Here is a 23,785-nt window from a genome sequence, read left to right as displayed (position 1 = left end):
TGAGGCTTTATAAGTCTTAAGCTTTTGTCTTTGCAAACGTGTTTTTTTTTTGTTGTTGTTTTTGTTATTTTTTTTTCCATTCAGGATATTCATTCTTTGCAATTACCACCCCCATGGATACAGAGTTTTGTCAAACTGCAAGTCAGTAACACAAAGCTGGCTGCCTTGTATCAGGTATAGTAAAGATGCACACATTGTGAAGCATATGTGAGTTTCCATTCCAGGTCCTCATCCCACTAGACATCACCGGACCAGCTGAGACAGGCCTTCACTTGCAGCTTCAGTGTGCTCCACTACTGACTTCCCCTTCCTCCCACTTGGCATTCACTACTCATTTTTTAAGCTGATCAAGCTAATGATGTTTAAAGTCATATCACATTTTTCACCCTTGCCTGTTTGTGTAGGTTTGAAATTGGACAAGAAGTCTCATACCTACTTCAACAGTACTTTATTTCTCTTATCTTAGTAGCATATATGAGGAGTGTGATAAAGTAGTCTCTGCTATCAGCATTTTCCATTATGTTTACAGATCATTTTGACGAGCAAGGCAGAAGCAGAACTTCCAGATGAGATCATTAAATATGATGCCATTGAATGGCAAGGAAATGGATTCTAAACAAGTCTCATTATCACACAGGCTATGGACTCATTAGCAAATCTAAACTATATGCACTGCCAGCTATCCTTGTAATAACCTAGATACTAACTTGTCCCTTTGCTCTTCATTTCCTACCAAAGTGCTTTATTTTCCAATGAAATCCTCCCTTATACCAGAGTTCTGCCCATTTCTGACCTCAATCCACTACTACTTGTAGTGACTTGAGTAGTCTGAAGTATTAGACTGACAATCCTGGGGAATCAGCCCAATTCATCACTGTTCAGGAACATGATAAATAAATCACCGTTACATTAGGAATTTACCTCAGCTGTATTCTGATGTTATCTCCTAGAAAAGGTTCTCTACTCTACAGACTTGCTGTTCCATGTTTTTTGCCTTTTTTTTTTTTTCCCAAAAGTGCATGAAAACAATGTGAACAGAGTAAAAGCAAAGGGCAAAACAGGTAAAGTGAAATCTACAGCCTGGGTCCAGCTGAGGATAAATTCAGTACAAAATGAAATTAAAAGCTCCATTAAAACTAATGCTACAAAGCAAGGCATTCACAAGGGAAGACCATCCCTCAGGGTGTTTAAGGAGAGGCTGGATGTGGTACTTGGTGATACTGGTGGTTGGGAAGCAGTTGGACCTGAGGATCTGGGAAGTCTTTTCCAACCTTAATAATTCTGGGATTCTGAAATGAGACTTACCCCAAAATACTCAAGCCAGATCACTCATGATTAGGCTTCTATGCCTGCAGTTAGGTTCCAGGCCAGTACAGCGTACCAAGCTGATGGCAGACTTCACTGAGGTATTAAATTAAGCACACAGTACTACCGTGTTTGGCTGTATTAAGTTCCCTTTGAAGGCCACACAATTCCTTCCCCCTCAAACCCAGTGGTGCCAAATACCAGCCATTCTCAGTAGAGCCAACAATAACCACTTGCACACACAAAAGCAACACTGCATCCAGCCAGTATCAGTTTGAGTGTTAGTGTTAGCAACACTGCTAAAGTATTAGGTTGTTTAGGATGATGGGGAAGATGTATCACGTGAGAAAGTTTAATACTGTCAAGTAGAGCAGGGAATGGGACAGCAATTACAAATTTAACCTTCACTTTGTTACTCCCTCTGTGCTTATCACAATTCTTAAAATAGCAGTCTTCACTGAAAAGAGTGTCAAGTCTTCACCTCTGAAGAGAGAAAAGCATTGGTATTTATTACTGATGTGTTTCTCACAAAAGGTGAAAGAATGTCAGGGCAGATCTCAGATATATGCTGCATGTAATACAACAGCTATGCCATTATACATTTTAAAGAAAAAAAACAGCAATTTTTTTTCAGCAAAAAGTCTTAACTGTACCACTCTTCTTTATAAGGAAAGAGTTGCAAACCATGAGCCTGCCCAAACAAAAGTGTAAATGATAACAAACACTGTATACAGAAAATACATTGAAAAAAACCCACTTTAAAAACACTTTGAAATACAAACACCACTAAAATACAACCCTTTGTCTTACTTAGTAGTGGCAGGATTGCATCAAAGAAAATGAATTTTTTTCCACTTTATTTATTTACTGGTACCTTAGCAGGTTTTAATTTTGACGACACCAGCAGACCTGCACCTAAAAATGATAAAAGCACATCCATTCTGCATCTCACACTAGCTTATTCTAATGCATATGAGGGCAATTACTTCCTGACAACTCTCTGATGAATAACTGTGCTCTTTGCCAAGCTTGTCACATTGATCACTGGCCAGTGATACAATTAATAAAGTATTGCTGTCCACATAGCACATTAATAACTAGCCTGAACTAGAGGTGGCAAGTCTGATAGATCCAGTGCGTTTTAATCTTTCAGACTCTGCCAGCTTAGAAGATTAAAAGAAATCTCCAAGACAATCTCTCCACACCAACACTGGGTTCCCTGACACCCTAGCCAGGGTTACAGACCTGACACTTGCTATTTCATTAATGCAACTCAGCTGGACATTTCAGGCTTCATTTCCAAATGTCGCACTGCCGTGTATCCAAAGCATTATTTATTTATTTCTTCCTCCTATTTATACTTCTGAAAGGTACGATTGATTAAAGTTGTCAGTTCTACCAGAATTCATTAGAAAATAATGGTCATAAATTCAGTGTACTTTGAAATGTTGCTTAATAATTCCATAACATTTAGAATAGAAACATCAATCTAGGAAAGGTCCCACCTGTTCGATACAGGAAGAGATGAATTAAAGCTTGGTCATGAGCAGCTAGTCTGCAGCTTTTCCCCAACATTTTACACAAATTTTAATTGCTGTTTTTAGAGTTGTGCCAACAAAGGTACTTTACGCATTTTTTTTTTTTTTAATTTTTAGGACATTTTATGATCTTTTGTTTTAGTCAAGTCTTCAGAACAGAAGTTCATTTGATGGAAAAATAACTTAAAGAACCCCAAGTGGCTGCTCACAGGCTTCCAGGTGCAAGGTAATAAGTTCTACAGCTGGGAACATCTCTTTCAAAGCATACTGCAAATCTTTTGCTTTTCATTTTCAAACTTAGAGATTTTTAAATACCTGCACAGAACTGTTCTTCTCTATACAGTTCTGTACAGATGGACAAGATCTTGATAACCTAAAGAAACGAATTATCAAAGCTTTCTAAAACAGTATTGAGATTCAGAGCATCTGATCAAACCCTTCACTTGAAATTCTTCAATTGCTCTAGCATTATGCAAAAATAAAACTTAACATGGGAATATCAATTCCAGAGGAAAAAATTAAATGTGTCCATCTAAGGATTACAAAAATAAAAAACCTCAGAGAATATTTACTTTTCTAAAAAGAGATTTGCCAAGTATTGGGAACTGTTTGATAAAATTTAGAAACTAGTCATTGCCTCCAGAAAAAATGATGTATCATTCAACATGGACCAAAGGCTGTTTTTGCTAATAAATTTGCTTAGTACTTCAAAGTTGCATTTTTCAAAGCTGAAAAAAAAATAAAAGTGAGATGACAGAAGACACATAAGCACAATGCAAATTCAAATCATAATCACATGATCAAAGAATAAATTCATCCAAAAGACAGAAAAATGGGACAAAAAATTAGGGGGGGTAAAAAAAAAAACAAAACACATGTATGAAATGCTACACTGGGGTACCCATACACACAGACTACCAAAAACACACAGAGGAACTTGAAAACAGTCTATCAATACTACGTCTAAAATAACACACCAAGCACTATGTTTTTATAAACTATTCAGTGGAGGAAAATTTCAGCAAAGCAGGGGAAGGAAAGCTGAGTCCAAACGGGACACAATTTATTCCAACATAATGAGTGATAGGGTCATTGATACAAGTGACTAGTACCAGTCCTGTTCAACATTTCTTACCAGTAACCTCGATGCAGGAGTGGAATGCATCCTCAGCAAGTTTGCTGATGATACTAAACTGGGAGGTGCTGTTGACTCTGCAGAGGAAGAGGCCTCACAAAGGGATCCCAGACACACTGGAGCACAGGGCAATCATCAACAGCATGAAGTACAATCAAGGAAAATGCCAGGTGCTCTACCTGGGACGGAATACTGCTGGACACTGGTACGGGCCACAAGACGAGTGGCAGGAGAGCAGCTCAGCAGAAAGGGACCTGGGGGTGCTGGCTGCCAACAGGCTCAGTGTGGGCCAGCAGAGTGCCCTGGCAGCCAAGAGAGCAAACTGCAGCTCGGGGTGCATTAAACACAGAGCAGCTGTCCAGGCAAAAGAGGTGATTCTCCCACTGTACGTTGTGCTGGTGCAGCTTCTCCTTGAATACTGTGTGCTGTTCTGGGCTCCATGACATAAAAAGGATGTTAAGGTTCTTGAAGGACTCCAGAGGAAGGCCAAAATGTGGTAGAAGGGCTTGAGGGCATGCCCCGTGAGGAGAAGCTGAGGCCCCCAGGCTGCCCTGGATGCAGGAGAGGAGGCCGACGGGTGGCCTCACCGCTCCCTGCAGCCCCCCGAGGAGGGGAAGCAGAGGCAGGCACCCGGCTCTGCTCCTAGGTTGCCAATGGCCAGGCACGTGCAAGGGCCCAGAGCTGCACTAGGGCAGGCTCAGGCTGGACACTGAGGGAAATCCCTGCACTGTGAGGGTGGTCAGAAACTGGGACAGGCTTCCCAGAGAGGTGGTTGGTGCCCCGGGCCTGTCAGTGTTCAAGAGACTTTGAGACAGTGCCTTCAATGAAATACTGTAACTTTTGGTTAGCCCTGAAGCCGTGAGGCAGTTGGATTTCATGATCTTCATAGGTCTGAACTACCTTATTCAGTTACCAGCTGAAAAACACTTATCTGCCCTCAGATCAAGACTGGTATCTGTGCCTGATATGCTTCAGTCAGGCACGGTGCAGACCCCATGTGCTGCTAGCAGGGCAGAAAGGTGACACCAAGGCAGTATCCTCCTGTGCAGTGAGTTGATCCTGCTATTGCAAGCACTGGCACTAGAAGTTTGACACCAAGCACATTAGACCCAGCGAGGACACCTAAGTTCTTAATAAACCTACTGTTGCATTTGAATAATGCAACCAGAAATGCTTCCAGGAATTGAAGTTGCCTCCCTGTTTGGCATTGCCCTGTAATGATAAAGACCACACATGGCTTAAATCTCTAAATAAGTCCTGAGTTAACTCTGCATTGCAGATGTTCTCTTACCGCTCTGATTCATAAGTGGTCTGTCCAGAGGGCCACTGGTTGTCCCTGAAGACAGGTAGAAGGGGCTATATGACATGCTGCTGCATTAAACTACTCCAGCTTTCTCTTGAGTGTTTTGTACGAGCACCAGGACTGTTCTGCAGATCATCTCAAGCGAAGAACAGAACATCAGCAAAGTCTCTGCTCCAGATGATAAGCACAATCCCACTGAAATACCTCTTCCTCCTTAGGGTGGGCAAGGTGTAGAAAGCCTTAGGACAAGCTTCCTAAGCAACCTGAAGCATTTCAATCCTGTCTCAAGGCTATGGCTGACAGCGACCTGCTCAGCTGTAGAGAGAGATTTTCTGTCTCCTACGCTACCTCATTGTGAGCTAAGCCCAGCTCACAGTACAGGACTGTATTACACCTACAGGCAGTTTGCTAAAGGTGTCCTCAGCCTCTTAATAGCCCTTCAGCCCCATGGTCAATATCTTGCTTCACATTGCAGGAACAGAAGGTGTGCCATAGGACTGCCTTGCTAGGCGATTTTTAATTACACTGTGTTTTGGTTTCAGGGGCATGTTTTACAGCCTTAGGCTAACACAATGGGATAACTTATTTGTCTATTTACATTGCATTGGAATAAAAGTGACATAGCAGAAGCTGTGTGGATTTTGGAAGCTTCTGCACATTCTGATTTAATAGAAAACTTTAATAAGGGAATCGGGACTTTCAATAATAAAATGAACGTTTATCAAAGTAGCATAATATCCTGGCAATGGACTGAATCATAGTTCACACTTAATTACAAAGGAGGCTTTCGTAAGATTACCCATGCAAACTTACCGTCTCTTTCCTATGTGTTTTAAGGATTGCAGAAGCAAAGACATGCATACTGGAAATTGTGAACAGAGAGGTAGCAACACCTAGTCATAACACCAGCTGAAATCATCTGTTAGGAGTGTGCCTAAAAGCATTTTCCTTATAACACACCCCTTTTCCAGCTTAATGTACCACTTCAGCTGCTAAGATTCATTCTACCATGAAATTTAGCACGCAGGAAACTCATTTAGGGAAAATAGTATGCATGTAAAATGTCACTAGGAAGGATATCATGGGAAACAATCATATAATGGCTCACTGCGGATGCACAGATAGGAGCTGGCAGAAGGTATAACTGAACTGACATTTCTCTAAGATGGCAGAAGCCTCGGGAAAAAGGTAGAGAAATACCTGGCATTTAATGCCTAGAAATTGTGCTATCAAGTGCTCTCAGCATAAGCAATATAAGGGCACCCAGAAGTGGTGATATAGCTTAATGCTAAATACTGGAGCTAAGAGGAGATTGTTGGTGGGATTCATTTATCAGCCAAACTGGAAGTTACATCATCAAATGCAAAGTGGCAAAGACATGCATGCAAGCTCTATATTGACTATTCTCCTTATTTGGCCTTCTTTTTCTCCAAGGGAAAAGAAAGAAAGTTTGACCTTAGAAAGCTAAGCACAAAAAGCAACATTCAAATCTTTTCACAGGAAGCAGATAATACAAGCTCTTTCAAAATATATTTGTTCTTTCAGTTTTCCTATGACCACTGACAACGGCTGTCACAGAAAGGCAATCTCCAAACACTGTCAGGTAGTTATCCCTTGAAAAGCCAGAAGAATAATTTTTTCAAGGAAGACTATTTATGAAAGGCTTCCTATATCGAGTGATGATGATGACAGGTGAGACTGAATTAAATGGTGGTGTTCTACCTCATGTCACCGTCTGCTCTCCGCAAGCCCAAACACACCAGTGGGTCCTGACAGCATTTTTTGCAATGTTCCAGTCAAGATATTTTGTAGGGGCTTTTTTATTTTTTTAATGAAAAATAAAAAATCAATGAAAGGTGCTCACAGGAACTGAAACGCACTATTACTGCATATAGACATTTTCTCTAATTCTTGGGACCAACTTTGGTTAAAGCAGGAAACAAAAGTGTGGGAATATACATTATGAGCTGATTTAGCTGTTTAGGTAAATCAGTTATTTGTTTCAAATGGGAATACTCGGGAAAACAGGCTAATTGAGTAGTGGAACCTTTGTGAAACATCCTTCTCACTGTGAAAACAACAGATCACAGTACCAGCTGCGATACCCACTGAGCCACCTGTCTTGTCACTTCTGCGGTTTGAAACTGATGCCTGAGTCACCTCTATGCCTGAGCTAGCTCAGACAGCACTAGGCATCCTAGTGCTGCTGTTATCAAACTGTATTTCATAGCTGCTGCCATACACAAGTACCGAGAAGCAGAAGGTACCTCCTTGACTGCAACCTGCAGTTGCCAACAGCCATAGTCACAGAAAGCATTAAAAAGTAGAACAAGCACAGCATCTTTAATGCCATGGGGACTCAATTCCTCAATGGCAAGACTAGCCACAATCTCAGCAGGGTTTGAATGAGGACTGAGATGAGGGACAACAGACAGGACCAGAAGCTATCCAGGTGTGGATCAATTGCCTGAGGTAACTTGTAAATTAAACTGATATTCACATTTTAAAGAAAAGGTACACAACATTGAAGAAGCTTCTAGGGTGGAGCGTAGCTACATTCCATAGAAGTTCCCTAGGCCTCCAGCCTTAGATGTTGACCACTCTGGGGGAACTTGGTGTGCTGGCTCTAAGAGGAACAGCACGGAGTGTGGAGCGGAGTGGAGACACCGCAGCTAGGCTCTGTGACAAGATGGGGACTCGACTGTTCTTGTGCACACCGAGATCAATAAGCTGCACATTTGCTACCCCAAGCCAATGACCTGTCATGTTTTTGACAAAACGCTGTACTCTACTGAACTTCTGCTCATTATAATACCAAAACACACCTCCATCCCAAAAGCTACCCATCCCCAAGGTGCGACCACCCCTCATTGAGCACACGCTCCGAATTTCTCAGAGCCTACACCTCTAAACGAAGACGAGAAAACTTTTTTACTAATTGTAACCAAGATATGCCTGACTAGAGTCACTCAAGCTCCACCCAAAAGATAGAAAATAAGAGAAATTGGCTTAAGAGAGAGGGGATGTTAGGGAAGATGCCGTCACAAAGGATACCTTCTGACTTCTGGGATCAGTTAATGGGCTGAGCCTCTCTTCCACCTCCCCATCCCCCCCTTGGGATGCCACGGGGTAAGATTTGACCACTTGGTTATGCCAAGTGCCCCCCTGGGAAACTTAGAAGTCTCCATAGTGTTGCTTTATACCTTTTAACGCATTTGTAGCCAGGCAGTGTTACTCATACTTTTGGCAATACTCATACACTGGCAATCCAAAGAACCTGTGTACCTGTTGCTGTAATACATTGCACTAGATTGCATTGAACCTAGCCGTGATAGTTCTCATCGAACACGACCAAACTCTTTAAGTGTGGCCATGGTAGTTCACGGAACGTGACTAGAGTGAGGGTGTATTATGTTATTTGTGAATCCGTAAGTGTGATAGTTCAGTACCCTGAACGGGACCGGATTTATAACGGCTAATTGGGTATACCTTAATGCAACACCAGGAATGTGCAAGTGTCAGTAAAACCATGGATGTTGGGGAAGGAAAGGGAAACAGCACCAAAGTAACATGCTTTTTGTCATCAGCTGAAGTAAACTGGTGCTGGCCTCTAAAGATTCATTCAACTGATTTTTGGTAACAGGAGCCCTTGTAGGTGATGGAAAGTCTTCTGTCTGGAACTCTTCCTTTCTGGAGAGATCACTGGAAAAAAGTTAAGAGTCTCTTGCAACTCCTATTCCAGCAGACCCTGGTGATGGTCCGAGCAGTCAGTGTGTCGTTTCAGCACCCAGAAAATGAAAAAAATGGGAGTAAAATCCTCATAAATCAGGTAGATACTGCTTTTGCCTCAGGAAGAGGTAGGCTATGGGGAGAAATGTAAAAGGGAAAAGTGAAGAATAAGTGTGGCCAGCAATAACATCACGTGTATGTTCCACAGACTGTGATGTGTACTATTCACAGACCCTCTGTTAATTGCAAAATCATACCAGTATTTCCCCTGAAAACTAAACTAAGATTCCACAAAAGCAAGTAAAAAGTGCATGCAGTGTTTCAGATATCTAAAAAGAGCAGAGTATTCACTTTACCAATTAGAAATGTCTATTCTGTCTTCCAAATTTGGCTAAGCACCAGCCAGAAGCAGTAAAATCAGTGCTCTATTTTTAGTGTCAATAGCTCGTTATAACTTGTGATAGGTTTGTTTATACATGCTGCTCTCCATTTTATACAGTTGGACTTGAAAGTTGCCCCTACACATGCTGATGTGTCTCTGCAGGATGTCTCAGTTTATGAAAAAATATTGGCATGCTGCCCTTGGTGCACCACCACTCTTCTCCTTCTCGAACAGCTCATACGCTGCACAAGATACTCTCCCTCCTTTCCCAGGGCTGCAACCATCAGAATCCACAAGTTCTAGTTTGCGTGTCTTCCATACATGGCTTTCCTCTCCAATGTGTCATTCACATAACAGGAGCGTGCCCCTAAACTAAACACTTCAAAGCCAGGTGAGGTAATAGAACAACAATACCATACAAATAGAAGTTCTCTTTATCTTCCCAGAGTCATACAATGCGTAAAAAGCTTTTACAGCTCCAGATGCCCGGATTATTGAATTGAAATTAGAAGCATTATTTCTAATTCTACTGGACAACTGACTTGATGTAGTGCATCCCCACAGGAAACACTTTTTCAAAAAGATGACATTTTACTTCAGGCTTAAACACGAAACAAGAAAACCCACACTGACCAAAGTCTATTTTGAGGCCCTGTATTATAAATTAAAAGTTCGCATAGCAGGGCTTTCATTGTAATAATCTGACTTTTCAGTTCACATCATTGACTGACTTAAAGAATTCACGGGACTTAACTGATCAATATTGTAAATGGTTTGGATGGCTCCACAGGAATTGCCTACTGTTAATTTGAGGTCAGGTTTTTTTTATTCCTTATAGGTCTCATTAGCAGTAGCCAACAAATCCAGAGATTGAAGGACAAGAGCAGAAAGCTTCATATCAACAGCAAGGCTGCAACTAGAGAAAGCAGGAGAACACTGTTCAGTTAAATTGCATAAATCCTACTTGAATCTCTTCTAGGTCTTTGGCACCAAACAAAAAAAATGTATGGAATCACTGGCAATAAAGAGTCCTAGTTTCTAGGAATTGTATGTTTTCTTTAATTTGAATTGAAGATCAAAATCAACCAAAATTATACCAGACACGATTCTCACAGCTGACACAAGAAGGCTTAAGTCTAATTAATTCTGCACAGAAGGATGATTTCTATCAACTGAGGTGTTGAAACAGCATACTTAACTAACTGTTGCCCTTCACCTTCCATTTTCTCCAACAAATCCCCAAATGCTAGCCTTCCTGTCTCACCTTGTGACTCCATACAACATTCTGCAGAGACCCAAGCCAATTTTGCATAAGATGACTACGACCAAGAGCAACACAGCAACGCTGCCTTTAGTACAGAGCTACTGACATGCCTCGTCGTCTGAAGTCCAGCCACACAGACTTGTCCCTGGAGTCCCAGACGCATGTGTTGAAAGGTCATCCAGCTTTAGGGAAGCCAGAACTACACAGACTGTGAGATGAAGCCCATTAAACTGAACCAGCTTAAAAGTTACCTTCAGAAAAGGGGAAGTATTGCCAAAAAGCCTAGAGTAGATCCTTTTGAATAGTGGTTTATTATTCCAGTTTGGAAGAGACTTGAGAGTGCTGCTTTAGTCCTTCCTGCATCCTTCCAAACAGCTACATTTTATAATTCTCAAAGAAAAGGAGCTTCACTGAATGACTGAGCAGAGTAGCAATATGTGAATTCCACTACAATTAAAGAGAAAACTCAAGCTGTCAGGTAATTACCAACTGTTCTTTTTCCTCATCTTAAGGTATCTTAACCACTGCCAGCAGAAGCCTTGAAAAAGCTCTTAGCTAAGTCTAAATCAAGCTCTACTACTTTCACTCAGTCCTTTTTAAGTAACTTGATATGCACTAACAACTTAAAGTCATCCTCAAAAGAAGTCCAAGAAGGAAATCAACATCCTGGTTGGGGATGCTAATGCTCGGGAAAAATTCACTGTGTACTCAGCTCCTCAGAGAAACTGTCCTGAGCCTGATTAAAAGACAATTGAACAGGATGAAAAGCGTCTTCCATGGCCTATTATTCAGGCCAACAGGCAACATTAACCGATGGCTGTGTGGTTGAGCTTCAAAGGAAAACAGATTCCTTAAAAACATAACATGACATCAGCTGCAGCTACTCAAATCCAAGAAAATTTTGTAAGCATCACTGCATCAAAGTCTTTGATTTTAGTGCCCAAGATTGAGTTAACATTTTAACAGGAAAGTCACAGAAGCCTTTAAAAAAATCTTCTAACTTTTATAATTCTGTATGCAATAGAAGCACATTCAAGATATGCTTCAAGGTGCCTGCATCCAATTTCAACTATGATAGACTCTTTACTCCATTTCATCTCTTGCAGACCAACTGGCAAGCCACAGAAAGATTGCTGAAGCCAGTTCTGAAATATCACTTTTACTCAGCTAAATCAAACATCGTTTGTTTTCTGAAGTAAGTCTGATGAAATCACTTTCATGATCGGAGTGGCTAGTGCTATAAGTGAGCATACGTTCATCCCATGACATTACAAGTGTCTTCACCCCACAAAAATATTCACAGCTCAAAGTGTGTGATTTTTCAACTACACAAGGACAAAAAACAATGCGTACGGCTTACAGGTAGTGTAGAAAGAACAGTCTGAGAAATCCTGAAGATCTTCACAACACTATTTTCACTCACAAGAATCAATGCTTTAATGATTAACCTCAGACCATAGAAAGGTCAGAAAGCACCACCCAAAGCCAAGTTTTTGCAGTATATTTTGCTCCCAATGAAAAAGGCTTGTCCTGGTAAATTGTGCTTCCCTCTAAAATTCATTTCCCCTGAAGAGAACATTACACTTAGAAAAGACATCAGAAAGATCTGGGATTAAGTTTTAATTGCAACATGAAAGCCTTGGGTATATACAAATTAAGACAGAGAACCACAATTCGTAACATGTAGGCACCTTTGCAGAACTAAGAGCAATTTTCACGTGGCCAAATTTTCACTGGCTGACTGGGTTCAGAAGAACATCATGGGGTGAACATACTGCCAGCCCCACCAACAGATACCTGTTGTGAAGCATTTTGTACTAGGGGATGGGAAGTAGGCTTTTTATTAGAAATGTTCCATACCCATAACTTACATCCTGCTCTATTGCATCAGCAATAAAAAATGACTCAAAGGAGACATATGGCAATGTAAAACAGCTGAAAATCCCCTGGCTAGTGCTCCCAATTCTACAGGAGGACTCATATGTTAAGACACGCAGATTAAAAGAAATGTGATTAGATGGACTACATGTGTAACCAAACCCATGGCAGCACAGTTTTCATTCAGCACCACTTCAAGAGACTATCCACCAAGAACTAATGTACTCCGTTTCCAATTTTAGTCCTCACATATGCCTTGCATTATTACCGTCCTGAAGGGCCATTAGCACATAGAAGTATCATCGACAAAGGTGTTAATATTCACCTTATCAACTCCACAAAATGATGCTGAGGTATAGTTTCAGCCTTAGTTTTATTTACTGTCAATACTGTTTTCATTAATTTATTTTTTCAATGAACAATACGTCTTACGAACTCCTATTGAGCACATTTCCCTTAGACTCAAAACAAAGAAGGTAACAAATCAGTAGGATCTAATGTTATGGTTTGGTTCTACGCTTTTGGCTAAAAGAAAAAGAACTAGTTTGTAGGCATCTAGTTTTAGTTAGGCTATCAAACATGGCTTAAACAGAGTTTCTTTCAGTACAGTACACCAGACTCAATAAAAATTTAGAAAAAATATGGATAGTATGAAAAATAACTCCATTTATTAAGTTCTACGGTACAATCCAAAAATAGAGTAGTTCTACAGATAATTACCAAATTTCCATATTTATAAGATGATGGCACATGTGGGGATAATAGTACAAATGGAAGTACCACTTTCCTATTAATATGGAAATTCAGAAATTATTGGAGTTATCTGTCATAAATCAACCTTCTCAATTTTTGCTGATGGAAACGCCATTTATGCACTATATTCAATTCCAAAATTCATAATGCAACTCCCCTTTTACTTTGATAAATCAATGTAATGGTTGTCATGCTTATCCTCAATTTTGGCAAGAGTTCTGCTCTGAGATTAAAACAGGCCAAATCAATACTCGGTGCAATATCACTAAAGGCAGTGGAATTAGAGCAAGGAAGGATTTGCTCTCACAACCTTGTTAAGTGCTTAGTTCAGCAGCCCAGAACAGATGCTGCGCACCCACAAGATAGCCAAATTATTCACTTCAATTGACCAAAGCACACCATGGGATTCTGAGGCAAGATTTTGTGTGCTTACACTTCAGGAACAACTTAGTGAAAACTGTCAAGAACAAGAGATTTTAAGGTTTTGTTTTTCTAACAAGGATTGCATGTTACTTGAGATTCAGGGCAATGCTAGTCTATCAACTTCCACAGATGCGGACTGGAGCAGTGGATGCCTTCTTGTGTAGCAGAAAAGCTGTCACTTACCCAGCAACAACAGTCCGTAGCTATTGAAAATTACAGCATATTTTTCAAACATTGGCACCTTAAATACTTTATTCTTCTTTCCAGAAACCAGTTCTGCAACAGCTCAAGAAGAAACAGCAGTTGAACTGAGATAACCACTCATGCCAGGACCCAACAACAAAGGTCTCCCACTTGTCAATGAACACGAGAAGTTCCCTAGCAGAACAAGTAGTCATTTTGATGCCTAGTGTTGTTCCCCCAGTTTCCCCATGTATAGAACTTTTGCTTTCTCCAAATGGAGGTAAGAACCTATCCAGCACAGTAATGTAAACCACAGATAGGGCAACAAAAAGCTCAGAAGTTTTAGGCTTCCCAGTGGTGTTTCTTACACATGGAATAACTTACCTCCCAAAATGAGGCTACTTTAACCAAACCTGGAAAGAGAACGCAACCAGGCCTTTTCAGGTATCATCGGCTTGTTGCAAAGCCTGTAAGAAGTCAGATGCCTAGACTAGTAGTAGAAAAATGTTACACCAAAAAGCAGCAACAGCAAAACTTGAACAATAAAGCCTTTATCCATTTTTCTATTGCCCTAATTTAGACAAAAATGAGAAATGTTGAATCATCTGTCAACATCAGCTCCACAAAACTCTCCCAGGGTCTTTTTCACCCCAAGATAAAATCAAATCACATGCTGCTTGACTACTTTGTAGTAGGGCCTAGGTAAGTACGAATGAGGAAAGATGGCTCTCACCTGTTGCAAAGATGTTTCTTCTCAACAAATGACTAGAAGAAAACTTTAGCTTTACCTAATGCATTATGAAGTCCTAAGTGCAACCCAAGACGTTCACAAGGACCCTCAGTCTTCCTGCTCAGCAACAGAGCTCTTCTATCACCCTTTCCATCTCATTGCACACTCCACATTCTTCTGTATAGTCCACAGTGCAGAGCAGGCAAACAGAGGACTGAAAGTGCTTTACAGCATTGTACAGATATATTCTCCCAACCACATCGGTCCCAAATCCCAGCCTGCCACATGCTTGTCACCTATCTGTACCTTAGGTCAATTTATAACCCCAAGGGTACCCCCTTTATATCCTTCCTTGTTATTCTGGGTGTGTTTTGACTGTGTGACTTAGAGCATTCAATTGTTACCTTTCCCCAAACTCTGAATGCTTTTAAAACACCATTCACATTTGGAGAATGGAAGATTTGGAAAACCGTTCACGTTAGGTGAATGGGGCATCCCGAGCCAGACAGAACCTTCAGCCACAATCAACATGGCTTCCAGTCCTACCACAGCACTCTAAACTGAGAAGCATATGCTACAGCTTAAAGGTCAAACAGAAAAAAGAATGAAGGATGACGTGAATAATTTGTTTCAGTAATTTAGTAACATTGGCTTGTTGTGATTATTGCTACAAACTCCTTTCATATTTACAACTGTGATCTTTTTAACATCTGAATAATTTATACGCAGTGATCAGCGATACATGTGTCAGAGAAAATCATGAAAATTAGCTCCTCCAGTGTTCCCAGACTTTAAGAGAACATATTTTCCTCTCCAATTACATTGTTTCTCTGTGGTTTGCATTCTGAATAGACAAGCAGAATTACCATAGTGAAAGATTCTGAATATTCATCTTGAATGTGAGGAGCAAGAGATCTGCACTCAAAACCTAGCCTTAAAGACATGTCTGTAAGATGTAACAGTTGCTTTTACCCTCCTTACAAGAACCCAGAAAACAGTAAAATGAAAAGAACTGTATTTTAAACCAGGGTAACAATTCACAGCAGGATGCAGTTTTGAAAATAAAACCCAGAGACCCTGTCTATATGCACAACAGCTCTTTGGCACAATACAATAAACTGACGGAGAGGAGCTGAGAAAAAAAGTAACCTTGTGATCGTCACTAACTCTGTAGCCATTTTAGGCAACAGGAACACTAGAATTTCATGGGAAGACACCTCACAGAAGCTGGAATAAGAGATAATCAGTGAATATTGCAAGACAAACTAACAGATGGATAGGAGATTGACAGTACTTACAAAGTGGAAAAACTGTAGAAAATCAGTGAATGGAAATTTGACAAAAGGGCTTGAAAACTTGGTGCATATGCCAAAGGATCTTTTACTAGCTACGCCATGAGCTGACAGCCTTCTACAGACTTTCTTAAGCAGAGATGAATACATAGTGGAGATTGCAATACTCATGCCCAAGACTAAGTAACTGCAATCAGTACAGTTTGGAGATGAGAAAAAATTCCACCAGGCTCATTTTTGCACAGAAAAGGTGATTTAAGACAGGCTAATTTAACCGAACTGCCATCATGGCAAGCAAGGCTTGAAAGTATCTTCTCTTAAGAAATGGCAGTATCTGGAAGGCAGTTAAGAGCATCATGCTTAACGGCCTCAGCAAAAATGCCTCTTCCAGTGTAGAGACATAACATTAAAGCTTCCACCAAACAGCTCAAATACAGCATGTACTGCACTACAGCTCAGCTCCTGCAAGAATTAAGATAGGTACAGAGGCAAACTGACCTCCAGGGAACTCTTGCAGGCGTAGTACCTTGATAGGGTAGACTCTTGCAAGATCCATGAAGTTGTTTTAAGAAGTTATAAAAATCCCAGGTCTACCCATGCAGAAGACTAGCACAAGGTCTATGAACTGCACCTCGAAACAACCATATCAGCAAAAACGTTGGACAAGATCCCTAAACATGTGCTAGATCCGAGTCAATGCTCATCCTCTCCTTTCAAGGGAGGCTGAAATAACAGCCACGCTGGCCAGAACCATACTCCTCTCAAAGCCAAGATGAAGCATAACATTGCCTTTTGATTTGATTCTCAGATCTTCCTAGAGTACCTTCCTTTCTACTAACCTGAGATCAGTGCTTCACAGATTATGAAAGACACTTGCCAAGACAACACTGGGCTGTTTTGTAACAAAGCATTATGAAAAGACCAATCCAGTTCCCGTAAGCACTCTTTCCAGAGGCTAACAAGAGCTGGAGAAGTTGATCCCAAAAATTTCTTCTACAGATATATTAAATGATGCATTAAGGTATGATCCTGCTCCATTTGCAAAGCAGGAGTTTCAGTACATTGCAATGAAAGCAGATTAAGACCCTTATTCTTTAACAGATGAGAAACAGGAAAAATGCTGATCCCACAAAATCTCCAACCTATCAAATACAAAAGCAAAATACAAGATGTGTGGCCTAGCAGCTGCAGTACCAGAGCCAAAAGTTATACAATATTCTTTCTGCTGATTGAAATCTGTAAAACACTTCAACATCTGTTAGAACAAGATGTTTGTTTACCACATTCCCCTGCAAAACGGAATGATGTTTCTTACCTAATGTACTGGAGAATTTTTAGATGAAAGAGGGATGTTTATGAGAACCATGCAGGGTATAATTGAAAGAATATTTCCGGATAAAGATACCATATGTTTTGTATTTCCACTGAACCTATAAATATCTCTATAACAGTTTGGGGCCATAAATACCATGATTGGGAAGAGTTTTATGCATTTGCTTAAGGCTTTTATTACTTTCAATTATCAGTTTGCTAACAGCATCGCATTTTCCTCCCACTGCATAGCAGTATTCCCAAGGATAAATTCTGAGATGTCAATAAGATCACTGAAATGTGTACAGAACCCTGCAGCACTGGGGCTCATGGAACAACCTGGCTTCCACCGGGCACAGCATATTTCCTCCGCTACCCCCAAATGTCATGTGCTCTCTACAGAACGTGACCAGAAAGATTTCTTTGTTGCCTCAGTTGCAGGGTATGATTGGGAAAGCCTGAAAAATGCAGAGATCCAGGAAGTTCCAGCTGCACAGCAGAGCTATGCAATGCAATTCTTCCTGCACAGCATGTTAGAAGGAATAGCATGAAATGTGAACGCAGAGAAAGAACTGTAAGCTCCTAGAGATGGAAATAGCTAGTGATGACACCTTGCAAGAGACCACATAAGAAGAAATCATGTTATTGGCTTTGTAGAAAAATAAACTTATATAAATGTTTTCCAGATATTAACATTAGCAGTTTTCTTTTTTACCCCTATGTATGATGGAAACTGCTGGTATTTTTGGAAAAAGACACTGCTTGTGTTATCTATTTTTTGGTATTACAGTACTGTAAGAGCTCTGTTTGCTCTTGTTTTAAGTTACGTATTGTACTGTCTTATTAAAATCTGATTTGCATACTACCTTTCCATTCCTTCTCAAAGAGAAATGCTTTTAGAAGGAACCTTTTCAGCCTTTTCCTTACTACTTTTTCAGTTTATAACAAGACTGTTTTATTTCACTGATGTTTCATGTAGTTTAAAAGTTAGAGACTGTTTCTACACAATTAATGAATATTGCAGTTTATACGTGCACTGTTCTGATGCCAATAATGCTATTCAGAAGGAGGAACATTAAAACTGCGTATTAAAGTGTAAGAAATCACAGATATATCTCTGCACAATACAGAACCTATTGAAGCTAAAAGAGCATGCAGTAGTGTGCTTCACTGAAAGTCTACAAATACCACTATAACTGGAAGTCTTGGGAGCCCTGCTGATTTCTCTGCTTTGTGCAAAGTTTATCACATGGCCCATACCTTCACAGAACACAAAGCAAAAGCATACCAAAGCACTCCACCAGCTGAGATTCAGAATCTGTATTGTATCTCCATACACAGTGACAGATCAGAGGAAGACAAAAGACTCGTCTGGAGACTGAGCTACAAGTCTGAGGGCAGGAATTGCCATGTAGATTAGCTTAGACACTCCCACACTCTTGACAGAAATGATTTTGAACATTTCCACCTGCTCATGACTCAGAAGAGGTTAACACTGTAAGCCATCTTTCCATCACAGCAGTACCTAGCTGCCCAACTGAGGAGCATTTTATGGATTAACCTGTAATGTCTATTCATCTCAGTGCGTTCAGATGAAAGCAGAAGAGAAGTGTGACATTGTTATAACATCACGAGAAGAACGTTTAAAAAAAATCCTTCCACCATCGCTCAAAATAGTGACATTGCAAGCAGTTCTTGATTTACTACCACTCAAAGTACTACTGATAAGGAGAACATTGTATTTTAACTTTCCAATTTCAATTAGATTTTTATCAAACTTTTTGCTCCTGCTGGAACAGGGCTCCCATACAAACCAAGTTTTGCAGGGTTATGATGCCACTGCCAAACAATAACTAGTATCCTAAGACTACTGTGTCTTTCTTTCTAGAGTCCATAGGAGCGATCAGAAAGCAAGGTGAATGACAGTGGAATGCTTCGTAGAGGACTGCCAAGTCACTCCATTAACAAAATATCTATTTTGGGACATAACTCTTCTCTCACTGATTTACACAGATATACATTTAGTGCCAAAAAAGCCCTTTGGGACAATCATCTTCCAGAATAGCCAGGGTCTTAGAAAAAAATCAACTTAACTGACCAAATAGCAGTATATTAGAACTGGGTTTGTCCTGAGCTCAGCCAAGAGCTCAAAGGACCCAGGAACAGATGATTCCCTGAACCTTGTGATTCACAGCTTCCACTAATTCAGATCTTTAGGGATTACAAAACATTTCCCATTCAGAGGGAAAATATAACCCCCCACAGAGCAGGCCCTACAAATTTCAGTGAACCAAGAACTCATCTAAGTTCTAGGAGGCCAAAGAGCAACTGCCTACATAAACCATCTCTTCTAATACAGCCAAACGAAGAAGCAAGGCGGACAGTCATACAAGCAGTGTGGAAGACAGGAAGTGTAAATGGGCTGTGTTTTCCCCGGTTTGATGATAATTAACACTAGTGCTATCGGCACAAATAGAGACACATATAGAATTGACTTCATGGGAAAAATTCAAGAGACCAAAGTCAGAACAGAAAGCAGGACACAGGTTAGAATACAGATCGCAGACTAAAGTTATGCTGTTACTCTTGGTCTGTTTCCACAGCTGAAGACACTTATGGAGCTATCTGCAGTAGCAGTGAAGCAGTACTCTTTTCCTAAGTGTTCACTTCACATGTCTGCTGCACGAACAGCACCTGGAGATGGTGTCCTCTCAAGGGAAAGAACGACACCAACAGAGACTTCACAAAAGCCCCTGCCTAAACAAGCTATTTCTGACAATTTCCCAGCAGCCTGGACCAAACTGAGAACTATTGCAAAGCTCTGTTACAAAGAACCTTGTCTGTGACCTCTGTTACAAAGAACCTAAGTGCCAGCCCTATTGCTTAGAAAGCAGGTTTCAGGCAACTGGAAACCACCACCAGCAGGTGGTTTATACTAATACATGGGGGAAATGTGTGCACCAGTTGCCTTAGCCAAACATCATCCCACTCAGCCCTCCCCTGCACAGGCTTGCATACAGACAAACTGCATACAGTTTCTAGACTACAGAGGAAATGAGTTCTGGACACTTACAGCCAGGCAGAGCTTGCACAAAGGTCAAGCTCTCAGCCGCTGATCTGATCTCCTGTATTTCGATTTCCCAGAACAGATTAAAGATGAATTTTGGTACTCAATCTCAAGGTAAGCCCACCTCAAGGGACTGGAGTCCTTTCAGGTAGCTGTTTCAGTTTAACATTCCAGAACTTTTTCTCTCAGTTAATTCAACTTCGTTACATATCCGTCATATTTTCTTCCAGTGTATTTTCCTAACTCTTTTTCTTTCCCCAACAGAAGATGTTCTGGTCGCTTATCGTAAGGCCATATCTTCATACCAGTGTATTATGCACCAAACTTAGAGCTCCTCTATGCTCAGAGGACACAAGCAATACTAGAGACTTCAACAGCATTTAGGTACAGAAATACGTTATACAGGGGAAAGCCAGGCCCACGTTAATCAAACTATGAACTCCTGTGAACCACTCATGATCCGGTGTTTATCAAGGACTGATCCTTTTACACTAAGATAAGTTTTAAGGGCAAAGCTAACAGCCTAGGGCTCCAGACTCTGAGAGAAAACACAAATGACTCAGCAGCCCAGAAGCAATCTGACAGACACTGCACAGAATTCTGCATTAAGAAGGCAAAGAGCAGTAACAATTAACCAGGACAAAAAAGTGTATAGAAAGCTATGAAGTCACAAGATAGAAAGAAATTGAAAAAAAATTATATTGCATGCTATACAACTGACCATTCCTTACAGTTCAAAATACGTATATTCCCTCTTATGAGGATTGCAATTTAGAAAAAAATATAGAACTCAAAACCATTTTACTTCACTTTAGCCTTGGGCAACAGCCATCCACACATCCCTCCTATAAGTTCTCCTCCATGGACTTAACATAGAGAACATACCATGCTCCAAAAACAAACAAACAAAAACCAACAAACTGAGTATTCAAAACTCTGGAAGAGCTTTCAAAAAGACCCTTCACAAAAAGCTGCATGTTCACCTGTAACAAGGAAGAGGTTCATCTTACTGTTTAAATCCAAAAGCTGAAGGCAATCAAAGGGTCCAGACATTGATGCGTGATACAGCACAAAAGCCATCAGCTACTCAAATAGACGGTGCAAGACTATTTACACAAGCAGTGCCTGGGCTTGCACATTGTTCTGGGAGCTTCAGAGATAGCACAGGCTGATGCAGACATCTGCAGGAGAGGAATACATGCTTTATCTTGCACCTGCGTATCCCACCCCACTGCACTGAAGCCCCAACAAGACTTGCTACTTAACTGAACTGGTAATAACCTAACCTTGAGGACAGAGAGGAGATGATCCTCTGTGACTGCATGACAGCAACAAGGCTTTGTTGTTTGGATCTTGAAGTTTGCATCTTTCTTCTAAATGCTTTACTGGAATTTGTTAACCTGGAGGTCAGATTTGATGTGTATTTCCCTGGAAAAGGATAAAAAGCAGTTCCAAAAATAGGACACAGAATGGTTGTGGTTGGAAGGGATGACCTCTGGAGATCAGCGAAAGAACAATTGAATTGAGAGGTTAGGATGTCTGCCCCTGCAGCCGCAGGTCAGTGCTGTAGAGGAGCCTGTGTACTGGGACAGCACCCTGGTCTACTCTGGCTGTGTAACAGCAGTGCTCTGCCCACACATACAGAACACTAAGTAGGTTGAAGGTGAATCAGAGTACTCAAAAAAATCCTTGCAGAATCCAGCTTGAAGGTGGAGCCAGCAAGAGAAGTCCACAGATCAACCAGATCTGGCCACTTAGACTTCAAAACCCTGAGTCTGAATTTACAGTTATCATTCAGGAAACCTCAGTGCTTCAGTGTTCTTTGCTAGGATAATGAGAGAACTTAGGTACTTTGTTTTAACAGGAGCACCGCATTCATTACTGAGAATGCTTTCATTTCCTGTGACTACAATCCAAAGGTACCCCTTTATTTTAGGATTGATGGACTCCCTCACATCCCTCCTTAGAAATGACAGAGGAGAGAAGCTGAACAGAAAATAGGATGTCTAGACCTGTCAAACTCATTTCCTTAGTTTGTGTATTAAAAAAGCGTTTTTCTTCCTTGAGGTTGTTACATAATGCATAAACAGAACTTTAAAGATCCTTAAAGAGCAAAACTGTCAGCAACAGGAGAATGGCTGTTTCCCATATGAATTCTTTGTGCTTAATCCAAGAGTATGCATTTTTCAGGACATGATTTTATTCATCACTCTAGAAGACTTGACATTGTGATGTCTTAGTATTGCAATTACTTTAGTATGATGCCAGCCCAAGGGCACATCACCATATCATGAGCCATTATACCAGGTTAATAGTCTGCAAGGAATTTATTCCTGTGAAAACATTAGAATAAAGACCAAATTAATGGTCACTTGTTGTAATTAGACTGGATACACAGTGGGCCTAGAAAACACTGAGACACAGTGATTTGGGCTTCCATACACACAGATTCTGAAACAGTCCTTCATGAACCATATTATGTGATTTATGAAAGCACTAACTCAACAACAACTTCAGAATACATCCATGACCCCCCCAGTTCTCTCGTTATTGCAGCAGTTTTGCAGAACTGATTTATTCTGTTTAAGGCCTGGATGAAAGAGCTCTTAAAAGGTGAAAGACTTGAGCTTTAAAACAATGACTTTAAAATGCACTTCTCTATTTCTTTGCTTTCCTTCTGTGGATCAAGAAGTTTCACAGAGGTGGTTTGTGGTACAGTTCATCTGCTTACCAACTAACACCTTGGCATCACCATCAATTATATGTGGTATCATACGTAATTATCTCTATAGTACAATGGCAAATAGATGGCCAGGATGGTAGATGAACAAGCAGAATTTCAGAATTTCTGTAAGGGCTTGAGAAAATACTGCTTTAAGTAATTACAATGTTGTGAATAAGAAAGGATGCACATCTTTCCCCCCCCCTAAATCTGGCACTCCTGATAAGTGTTTTCGTGCAGTGTAATATTACTTTCTAATGACCAATACCTCAATGTCTCCACGGAAGATACAGTCTCAGTTCTGAACATGAATTTAGGATGGCATGATACTACCTGACTCGGTTAATGCTCCAAAACCTGAGACTGACAGACAAGTGAAGTCTCCTTTTGACTGTTTTGTTTTTTTCCCCAAAGATTTGCTCAGTACTAAATGCTTTAACAGAGGACATCATTAGCTTTAATGAGTTTGTCACTATTACATCTAAGAACAAAGCTCTTAAGGAGATGAGTTCAGCCACTCCACACATAGATTTCAGGCCTTGGACTAAGAAATAGACAACACCAAAAGAAGTGACCAGTAGACAAACTGAAAATACTTGCCCTTACCTAAAAGTAAAAGTAGCTGAATCTTAAACTTTTGTTCTGATAAAGCCAGGTAACCAACTCAGAAGGCTAAGAAAAAACAAAACATTTGTACAATCAAGACTTCGACATCATGGAATCAAAGACTCATTTATGTTGGGGAAGACAGTTAAGATCAAGTTCAACTA

General features: G+C 40.5%; 1 protein-coding gene across 1 annotated transcript in view; it reads right to left on the bottom strand.

The window, feature by feature from the left end:
- The window catches only part of LOC308200070 (uncharacterized protein), a 434,369-nt gene that overhangs the window by 359,681 nt on the left and 50,903 nt on the right, over positions 1-23,785 (bottom strand). Inside the window, exon 5 of the mRNA XM_080605164.1 lies at positions 5,270-23,687. The gene's annotated coding sequence lies outside the window, so the exon portion shown is untranslated. The remainder of the gene's footprint in view (positions 1-5,269; positions 23,688-23,785) is intronic.

Source organism: Anser brachyrhynchus (assembly GCF_964034855.1).
Source record: "Anser brachyrhynchus genome assembly, chromosome: 9".
Taxonomy (NCBI): domain Eukaryota; kingdom Metazoa; phylum Chordata; class Aves; order Anseriformes; family Anatidae; genus Anser; species Anser brachyrhynchus.
The sequence above is the reverse complement of the archived record's forward strand: the minus strand, read 5'-3'. Positions and strand labels throughout refer to the sequence as shown.